At 47.2% G+C, this 10,963-nt stretch overlaps 1 long non-coding RNA gene across 1 annotated transcript; it reads right to left on the bottom strand.

Moving 5' to 3' along the window:
• Window positions 1-690: 690 nt before the first annotated feature.
• LOC147096340 (uncharacterized) lies at window positions 691-6,768 on the bottom strand. Its single transcript, XR_015074604.1, has 2 exons — window positions 6,077-6,768; window positions 691-6,035 (listed from the first exon to the last, which is right to left on the bottom strand). It is a non-coding gene; the product is annotated as an uncharacterized LOC147096340 (long non-coding RNA).
• Between the last annotated feature and the right edge of the window lie 4,195 nt (window positions 6,769-10,963).

Genomic DNA, 10,963 nt, shown 5'->3' with positions numbered 1-10,963 from the left:
CAGAGTCAGAGAGGCTGGAGCTGGGGGAAAGTTAAAATAACAGAGTCAGTGATTTGGTTTCTTGCTGTGATTTATTCAAACTCTTTCCTTTTTAAAGTGACCACTCGGGCTCTGGGTTATGTTAATGGAATCTGCTGTCACTCGAGGGTTTATGCCCGGCAGGGGGAGAGAGAACGGGAGGTGGACGGGAGGGGAGAGTTAGGGGGAGGAGGGGAGAGGGAGAGGGGAGAGAGAGGGTGAGAGTGAGTGAAGAGAGAGTTGGAGGGGAGAGGCAGCTGGTGGGGAGGGAGGGGGGAAGCGGAGTTAGTTGCTGGTATTTGGAGCTTTCTTTCGCCTCTGACATCCTGCTCTGATCTTGAGCCACTGTGAGGAACTCTGCAGCCCCAGTCTCCCGCTATTCTCAGTGCCTGCAGAGTGCATCAAGGGCCTTTGAAAATTAACAAGGAATCGGTGACAGAAGCTCTAATGTGTCCTGGAGACACAGTGGGTGAAATTGGTCTTGGACTGTTTTAGGTGACAGTCAATCAGCAGCTCGTATCGCGCTCCCTCAATATTCGTTTCCATTAACTTCAATGGGAATTAATATTGGGCATGTTGTAGCTAATTTGGGGCTACGTGGACCAGGTGATATTCTAGGTCGACACGATCCCAACAGAAGCCTTTGGAGTCAAATAAAACTCTGACCACGAGTGAATGGCAAAGTAAAAGAATGCTTTATTGCAGAGCTCTGGGAGAAGCAGCTATACACCCGGTGTGCAATCGCCACACTTCTCATTTTACACACACAAAGCCCCTGCCTATATACAGGGGTCAAAACAAATTACCTCATATTACTAATCACCGCGATACCCCGTGACATCTATAATGGTTACCTATTTTAAGCAAGCGATGGACCCTAGGTCTAAAACCTTTTTCGGGACCTTTAACCGCAGACAGGAGAAGCAGAAGTCCAACCTATTTTTCGTTGTAAGGTGACCACAATCGTTCAATAACAAAACTGCAGCTGGCATTATCTCATCCCAGCCTACGTGCGAGCTCAGGGGGCCCCTTTGTCAACCAGTTTAATGTCAAGTATCCCGACAGCCTTTGCAAAAGTCCTTAATACTGAAATTCTCCTCAACAATCCCTCCTTTTGGTGCTGGACCACGATTTTCTTGGCCCAGCTGACCACCAATCCTCTTTCTTCACAGTGTTGTTCCTACAACCACTGCCTCTTCCCGGGGACGTCAGGCGGCTCGGATTCGTCCGTCTTGCCTTGTTCCATAAGCGATAGTTCGTCTGCCTGAATCGCACTGACTGGCATTGTCGCTGTCATCACCATTTTGCAGCAAACTCGCACTATAGTTAGCAAACAGCATATTGCAACACATATCGCAACGATGATAGCCAATGCATGCATTATCCAGGAACCCCATCCTGTTAGTCCTAGCCACTCCAACCATCCTTCTCCCGGATTGGTATGGACTCTCTTCACTTCATCCTTCATGTGGTTTACTAAGTTTGTGATCTTTTCTGAACTATCAGGGATATAAGTACAGCACTCACTTCCTATCAAGACACAGGTTCCTCCTTGTGCTGCAAGGAGGTAATCTAAGGCCATTCGATTTTGGAGGGTTACTGTTCTAATGGCTACCATTTCAGTACTCATTTCTGTTAAAGCTTCCCCAGTAACATTGGCAACTACCTCTATTAGCCTTGCCAACCTCCTTGTTTCATCCATTAAGTTCATTATTCCATAGGGAGGGTTTATTACACCAAAAAATCTCTGATAAGCTCCTAGCTCTCTTTTAATCCGGTGTTTCTTAAATTCGTGGTGTTTCCCAATCTACTGGTATTTGTTAGTACCAGATAAGGGGGGTTTACACTGGTATTATAGGATGTATAATACCATCCCTCAAACTCGGTCATTTCATAACCCGCCGTCCTGAGGGCGGAACAATTCATTCCAGTAAAAGGGTTCCGTCGGATTGCACCCCTGGTGGCAGTACGGTTTCCGACTGCCTCCTCACACGGTACGTTAGTTTGGTTCTGGTGGTGCATCCATATCAGCATTTGAGTAACATTAAAGGCCACCGGACGAAGGGGTATTCCACCCCTACTATGTATCGGGATGTGGATACAGACCCAACAGCTGGACTGCTCCCTTTTCTTAGCATACTCGTAGGACATATAAACAAAGGTATTTACGTGTAAATTACGCTTACACCGCGGTCTGCCCCGGGTTACCGTAACAATGCATATTATCGCAACTAAACATATTACGGTCTTCATTTTCAATTTTAAGTAAGGACTGCCTGTCTGAAACTGGCTTATGGTTTCTCTGGCCCTCCCGATAACACTCTTGTAACAACGCGTTAAGATAAAAGCACACAAGCACAACCGATGCAATAAGCCACAAAATAAATGCCCACACAGGCAAACAGATCAAAGTATCAGGCATTAATCAGCTGATGTTGACCTGGAAAATAATACAAGGGTGTATTATTAGTAACTTCTATGCACACCCCTTCTGAGGTAGATTAAAGCTTAAAACTTAAAATGGGTGTTGGATGTCAGCAGGTCAGAACGATCCAAACACCATAACAGATCTCGCATAATCGCAGTCACCTTTCCAAGGCCGAGTACGAGTTCTGTAACCCCGAAGCGTAATCCTTATGCCTTAACCAAACAGTATCAATTCTCAATCTGCGTTGTACGCCCCTACAGATTGAGTCCTTAACACAATACCTTAACAACTTTAATCTTAATTTTATGCTGGTTACATTCATTTAGTCAGTCTTTTCTTTCGTGGTTTCACTCTCCCCGGTAGTCTCCGTCTCAGGAGGCTCCAGGGATGACTTTGGCTCATATATCTTTAGCTGTGTCCAATGTTTCCACACTCCCTTTCCCCGTATGTCTAGACAGGCGCAAGTATCTCCGCTAATAATAACTTCGTAAGGCCCATTCCATCTGGGAGCAAAGCCTGATTTGGTTGGTAATACCTTTAGCATTACCCTAGTTCCCGCTGTAGGGACTTCTGGTAACGGGAAGGGGAATTCCTTCTCGTCCTGCTCCCTCTGGCGGTACCTTACCTGCGTCCGCATTTCTTTTAGTTGTTTACTCATTTCTTGGACATATCGCCGTAGCTTGTCCTTTAAGGGGCCTACATCCACCCCTCCCGTAATTATGCCTTCTGGCAATTGCATTGCTCGTCCTGTCATAAGTTCATACGGGGCAAGGCCTGTGGTACGATTACAGGTGGCTCGTAATTTCATCAGAATGATAGGTAACACTTCCACCCATGTTTTTCCCGATTCCTGCATGGCCTTAGCCAGCGCATTTTTTAGTGTTCGGTTCATTCTTTCTACCATCCCCGAGCTCTGGGGATGGTAGGGTATATGAAACTTTTGCTTAATTCCCATTAACTGGCACATATGTTTGACCACACCTCCTGTGAAGTGGGTCCCTTGATCCGAATCTATCTGGAGCGGCATTCCCCAACGTGGGATTACCTCCTCCGCCAAGATTCGAGCGACTGTAGTGGCCGTACAATTTCTGGTGGGAAAGGCCTCCACCCATCTTGTGAATTGATCAATGATTACCAAGCAATACGTCTTACCCTTTGACATGGGTAGGGGCCCCGTAAAATCAATTTGCAAGTGCTCCCATGGCCCTCGGGGCCTGGGTTGGTGTCCTAGTCTAATCTTAACCGGTCTTCCTGGGTTATGCTGAGCGCACACGATGCATCGTTGACAATACTTAGCAATGTCCCGCCCCATACCCTTCCACCACCACTCCTTACCTAAAGTCTGTTGCATTGCCTCCTTTCCAGAGTGGCTTAATCCATGGTGTATTTCGAGTAGGGTATTCTGTATACACTCGGGGGCCATTACCTTGTTATTTATTCGCCATACTCCGTCTGCTGTTGGTCTGGCTCCTTGTTCTTTCCATCTTTGCCTTTCACTAGGTAATATATCCTCGTGTAGCTCAGCGATACTAATTTCATTTCCTGGGCTATCTACACTGGCTACAGGTTCCTCGGGTTCCCATCCTAAGGCTAACTCCGCAGATTGTTTCGCTATCTGCTTTCCTTCCGTTCTAGGTTTGCTTCTTTCCGTTCCAAGATCAGGGCTGCCTGAGCTGCCCTGTCAGCTGCCTGGTTGCCCATATAACCCGTCCATTCTGGACTGTCTCTGGCTGGTTCTTTTTGGTGTGCTTTAATCTTTATTACTGCGACCTGTTTAGGCTTATTACTCGCTTCCAGGAGGGCTTTGATTCTTTCCTGATGTCTTATGGGGGTTCCTCCGGTAGTTACAAATCCCCGTCTGCCCCATGCAGTCATGTAGTCATGGACTACACCGAACGCATATCGGCTATCTGTATATATATTTACAATTTTATTCTCGGACTCTTCTAATGCTACTGTCAGAGCCACTAGTTCTGCTACTTGGGCTGACAAGCCTCCTTCAAGTCTCCCCGATCGTACAGTTCTCATCTGACTATTTACTACCGCCCAGCCCGTACGAGGCTGTCCGTCTATATATTTTCGGGACCCGTCCACGTACAGGGTCTCTTCAGCCCCTGGTAACGGAGTGTCTTTTATCTTGTCTCCCTCTAAGTCAGCATCTACATCTCCACAATCATGGGAAATACCCGACCCCAATACTCCTTCAACGGTTTTGGTTGCTTACAGTCTCTAATAAAGTGTCCTACCTTACCACAATTGTGGCAAGCGCCTTTCGGTTTTGTCCCTGACCCGACATTGTCGGATTGGACTGCACTTACTCTCTCCTTCTTCACTTGCACCTCTTCCTTCTCCCTAGTCTGTAATCCGTCAACGCCACATGCCCATTCAACTATCTCATCATATACTCTGGTAGTCAGTACTCCTAGTTTTAGGATTGCCTGATGGGGGGGGGGGGGGACAGCCCATCTTTAAATGCCTGGATAAAGGCTGGGTCTGTTCTCACCGCGTTTGGCTGTCCAGAGGATTCTCCGTAGACGGCGAACAATCGTTCCCCGTATTCTGAAGAGCCCTCTCCTTTCTTTTGTTTACACGCCGTTATTTTATTCCAATTTGTGGGGGCCTCTCCTAACACCCCTTGTACTGCTATTTTGTATAACTGGAAGGCGGGAGTCATTTCTTCCTTATTCATTTTTAGTGGGCATTGATTCACCCATCTTCCGTTGCGGTAGTCTGTGTTGGCATTGCCAGCGCCTTGGTTTTCAGGCACCAACCGCCATCTGTCCACGGGGCATGCTGCCTGCACTAATTGGTGTACGTCCCTAAGGTGGAGGGAATGACCCTGCCAAACTGAATCCAGCTCCGCCCAAAATTTAGTGTTAGAACTCCGGGTCTGTAGTTTTCCCAGACGGCTCATAACGGCTTCCTTTTCACCTGGGGTAAATGCTTTCCAATCTGCTCTTCCCCTATTAGCAACCACTAGGTCATTCAGTGGGTCTTGCCTTGTCACCGGTGCTACATTATAAACTGGGGGTGCGCTGGGGTTGGTATATGGGGGCAGAGCTTCTTCTCTCCCTGTCTCTCCCCAGGTTTGTCGGTTATATTCTCTCAGCCATTGTTGTTGTCCTTCATTAACTCCTTTGAGGACTTCTATTTGCTTTTTACATCCCTCACACTCTGTTCGGAGGTTATCTATCTGAAGTTGTTTTCCCTTAAGACTCACCGCTGCCTTTTCTGCCTGTTCTATCAATCCTGCCAATTGATGAACCAACAGTACTCCTGCTTTTTTAGTTCTTCCCTTTTTCTGTGTGTCCCACCATGACCGCTGTCGGTCCAAACCTTTGGATACGTCCCACCCGTCTTCCTGCATTCTTTCAATAAGGGTACATCTATCCGTCATAAAAGTATCGATGAGGGAGCCCGGGGGCCCCCGCTTCAGATCCTTACTCGACATTATGTCCCTTGGTCACTATCTTCGGCCCCCCGATTCTGAGAACACAAATACCTTTCTCTCGGGGTCCGTCACGTGTAGGTAAAGGTTGGTCCGGCTCCTTTACCTCTCCTCTCTTCCAGTTCTCCTCCTAGGCTATACCTGGTTTCCCTGGAATCTCCAGTTCTCCTCCCAGGCTATACCTAGTTTCCCTGGAATTACAAGAAATAATGCAGTCTTACGGTTGTTAGTATCCTAGCACAATTTTACATATGCCATCTCACCTCTCTTTTGTTCTTTTAGATCACTCGAGCGTGTGTCCGCTTGATCAGGGCGGCCAGTCACTCGGTGACCCTGCTCGCAGCGCCAATTGTTGTAGCTAATTTGGGGCTACGTGGACCAGGTGATATTCTAGGTCGACACGATCCCAACAGAAGCCTTTGGAGTCAAATAAAACTCTGACCACGAGTGAATGGCAAAGTAAAAGAATGCTTTATTGCAGAGCTCTGGGAGAAGCAGCTATACACCCGGTGTGCAATCGCCACACTTCTCATTTTACACACACAAAGCCCCTGCCTATATACAGGGGTCAAAACAAATTACCTCATATTACTAATCACCGCGATACCCCGTGACATCTATAATGGTTACCTATTTTAAGCAAGCGATGGACCCTAGGTCTAAAACCTTTTTCGGGACCTTTAACCGCAGACAGGAGAAGCAGAAGTCCAACCTATTTTTCGTTGTAAGGTGACCACAATCGTTCAATAACAAAACTGCAGCTGGCATTATCTCATCCCAGCCTACGTGCGAGCTCAGGGGGCCCCTTTGTCAACCAGTTTAATGTCAAGTATCCCGACAGCCTTTGCAAAAGTCCTTAATACTGAAATTCTCCTCAACAGGCACAATGTAAAATGGGCCACTGATTTACTATCGCCCATTTTGTGTTACCACCCAGACTAATTTTACCCGCAATCTCTCTCTGGAGGCGTGACCCACACACCACTAATCAGCGCTGTCGAGGTGTGGAGAGGGGGAAAGTACCGACAGCAGGATAATAGAGAGAAGAGAAGGAAAAAGGTAAAGAGAAAACAATGAGGAGGGAGCTGCTGCAGAAAGGAAGAGAGAACCAAAAACAACCGAGGGAAACTAAATTAAAAAGCTCAGCAGAGGAAATGGGAGAGACAGGATACACCATGTACTGGAGACAAAGTCCCAGACACTCTTAGATTGATCACAATCAGCAGTGCAATTCCAGATTGAATAGAACAGCAAGGGTCTGGTTCAGCCTGAGACAGTGGCCAAGGAGGGGGTGGAGTTGGTGGCCAGGATGCAGAGTTGTTGACAATTTCCAAACTGATGGCTTAAATCTTCTCAATGTTTCACTGGAAAAAATTCTGGTTTCTCCATTACTGGATTCCAGATAATCTGTTGCACAATTCACTGGCGGTGGCGGGGTCAAGAGACGCGGTGGAGAGGTAGAGCTGGGTACCATTGGTGTACATCTGGAAACTGAGCCTGTTTCTGTGGATGAGGTTGACAAGTGGCAACATGTAGATCAGTGAGAGAAGACGATCAAGAATTAATGCTCGAGAACCTCCTGGGGTGCCGTGCGGGGGCGGGAAGAGAAGCCATTGCTGGAGATACTCTGGCTACGATCAAATAGGTAAATGTGAACCAAGTAAAGGCAGTCCCACTGAGTAGGACAATTGAGGAGAGACATTGGAGGAGAATGGTCAATGTTTGCAGAGAGCTCCAGGAGGATGAGGAGGGAAAATGCGCTATACTCACTGTCACAGAGCATGTCATTTGTGACCTTTATTAGGGACACTTTGGGGCTATGAAGACAGGGATGGAAATCCGGTTTATGTGGTTCAAACATGCAGTTGCGGGAAAATGGCCAGGGATTTCAAAAGGGAAGTAAGGTCCCTAGTGTGTTTAATATTCTTTAATTTAAAGGAAGTACAATGGAGTAGTAAATTAAGGGTAGGACATGGCAGGGCAGCTCGGCAGCGTGGAGTGCTCCTCCGGTGCTATGTGGGAAGTCAGCGACACTTTGTGTCCAGGGTGAACACGTGCAGGAAGTGTCTCCAGCTGCAGCTACTCAAAATCCGCGTTTCGGAGCTGGAGCTGTGGCTGGAATCACTGTGGAGCATCCGAGAAGCTAAGATCTTCGTGGATAGCACATTTAACAATGTGGTCACACAGCAGGTAAAGTGTGCACAGGCAGACAGTGAATGGGTGACCGCCAGACAGAGTAATACAACTAGGAAGGTAGTGCAGGAGTCCCCTGGGTCCATCTCCCTCTCCAACAGATTTTCCATTTGGGATACTGCTGGGGCAGATGGTTTCTATGGGGAATGCAGCAAGAGCCAAGTCCATGGCACTACGAGTGGCTCAGCTGCACAGGAGGGGAGGAAAAAGACTGGGAGAGCAATAGTGATAGGGGATTCTATCATAAGGGGAACAGATAGACGTTTGTGTCCGCAGACGTGACTCCCTGGTGCCAGGGTCAAGGATGTCATTGAACGGCTGCAGGGCATTCTGAAGGGGAAGGGCGAACAGTCAGAGGTTGTGGTTCACATTGGTACCAACGACATAGGTAGAAAGATGGATGAGATCCTGCAACAAGAATTTAGGGAGCTAGGTAGCAGATTAAAAAGCAGGACATCAAAGGTTGTCATCTCTGGATTACTCTCGGTGCCACGTGCTAGTGAGTACAGGAATAGGAGGATAGAGCAGATGAATGCGTGGCTAAAAAATTGGTGCAGGAGGGAGGGCTTTAGTTTCCTGGATCACTGGGTCTGCTTCTGGGGAAGGTGGGACCCGTACAAGTCGGACGGGTTGCACCTGAACCGGAATGGGACCACCATCCTTGCGGGGAGGTTTGCTAGTACTGTTGTGGGGGGGGGGGGGGGGGGTTAAACTAACTTGGCAGGGGGATGGGTTACAGAGTGGAGCTATAGTAGGGGGTGATGCACGGCCAAATATAGAAGAAAAAACAAGTCAGACTGGAAGGCAGAGCAAATATATAAAGGCACAAGGGAGTAGGGCAAGGCTGGATGGCATTTATTTCAATGCAAGGAGTCTTGCGAGTAAGGCAGATGAATTGAAGGTGTTGATGAACACATGGGAGTATGATATTGTTGCTATCACAGAGACATGGTTGAGGGAGGGGCAGGACTGGCAGCTCAATATTCCAGGGTATAGAATCTTCAGGCAAGACAGAGAGGGGAGTAAAAGAGGAGGGGCTGTCGCAATATTAATCGAGGAGTCAATTACTGCTGTAAGGAGGGATGATATCTTAGCAGGTTCCTCTAATGAGGCCATATGGGTAGAACGTAAAAACAAAAAGGGGGCAAGCCCTTTGCTGGGAGCGTACTATAGGCCCCCAAAATAGTCAGGAGGAGATAGAGGAACAGATATGTAGGCAAATTTCAGAGAAGTGTAGAAATAACAGGGTAATAATAGTCGGGGATTTCAACTTCCCCAATATTAACTGGAATAGTCAGAGTGTGAAAGGCTTAGAGGGTGTGGAATTCTTAAAGTGCATCCAGGAGAGCTTTTTGAGCCAGCATGTAGAAAGTCCTACAAGAGAGGGGGCAGTACTGGACCTAATTCTAGGGAATGTAGCCGGGCAAGTGATAGAAGTATCAGTAGGAGAGCATTTTGGTGACAGTGACCATAATTCGGTGAGATTTAAGGTAGTCATGGAAAAGGACAAAGATGGGCTGGAAATAAAGGTTCTAAATTTGGGGGAAGGCCGATTTCAATATGATAAGGCAGGATCTGGCCAAAGTGGACTGGGATCAGCTACTTGTAGGAAAATCCACATCAGAGCAGTGGGAGTCTTTCAGAAAGAAAATAGAGAGAGTACAATGCCAACATGTTCCCATAAAGGTCAACGGTGGGACCCACAAGCCCAGGGAACCCTGGATGTCAAGGGATATACAAGAATGGGTTAGGGTAAAAAGGGAGGCTTTTGGCAGATACAAAGGACTAAAGACAGTGGAAGCCCTAGAGGAGTATAAAAATTGCAATGAACTATTTAAAAAAGAAATTAGGAGAGCGAAGAGGGGGCATGACAAAACACTGGCAGGCGAAATTAAGGAAAATCCCAAGGTGCGTTTTAAATATATTAAGGGCAAGGGGATAAAGAGGGAAAGAATAGGGCATATTAGGGACCAAAGCGGCAATCTGTGTGTAGAGCCGGAAGACGTAGTTGAGGTTTTAAATGAATATTTTGCATCTGTGTTCACTATGGAGAAGGATGATATAGGCATAGAAATCAGGCAGGGAGATTGTGATATACTTGAACAAATTAGTATTGAGAAGAAGGAGGTACTAGCGGTTTTAACAGTCTTAAAATTGGATAAATCCCCAGGCCCAGATGAGATGTATCCCAGGCTGCCCTGTGAGGCGAGGGAGGAGATTGCAGGGGCTCTGACACAAATTTTCAGATCCTCTCTGGCCACAGGGGAGGTGCCAGACGACTGGAGGACAACCATCGTAGTACCATTATTCAAGAAGGGTAGTAGGGATAAACCTGGGAATTACAGGCCAGTGTTTGGGAAATTATTGGAAACAATTCTGAGGGACAGAATTAGTCTCCACTTGGAGAGGCAATGATTAATCAAGGATAGTCAGCATGGCATTGTCAAGGGGAGATCATGTCTAACCAATTAGATTTAATTTTTCGAGGGGGTGACTAGTTTTGTGGATGAGGCTAGTGCACTGATGTAGTCTACATGTATTTCAGTATGGCTTTTGACAAAGTCCCGCATGGGAGACTGGTCAAGAAGGTAAGAGCCCATGGGATCCAGGGAAATTTGGCACATTGGATCCAAAATTGGCTTTGTGGCAGGAGGCAGAGGGTGATGGTCGAAAATTGCTCTTGTGACTGGAAGCCTGTGTCCAGTGGTGTACTGCATGGATCGGTGCTGGGTCCTATGCTGTTTGTAGTGTACATTAATGATTTAGATGCGAATGTAGGAGGTATGATCAGTAAGTTCACAGATGACACGAAAATTGGTGGAGTGGTAAATAGCGAGGAGGGAAGCCTCAGGCCACAGGACGGCATAGACAGGTTG

This window comes from Somniosus microcephalus, unplaced genomic scaffold (genome assembly GCF_052327205.1).
Source record: "Somniosus microcephalus isolate GS21.2 unplaced genomic scaffold, FLI_Smic_1.0 unresolved_chr1, whole genome shotgun sequence".
NCBI classification, from domain to species: domain Eukaryota; kingdom Metazoa; phylum Chordata; class Chondrichthyes; order Squaliformes; family Somniosidae; genus Somniosus; species Somniosus microcephalus.
This window is presented reverse-complemented; position numbering and strand designations above follow the sequence as displayed.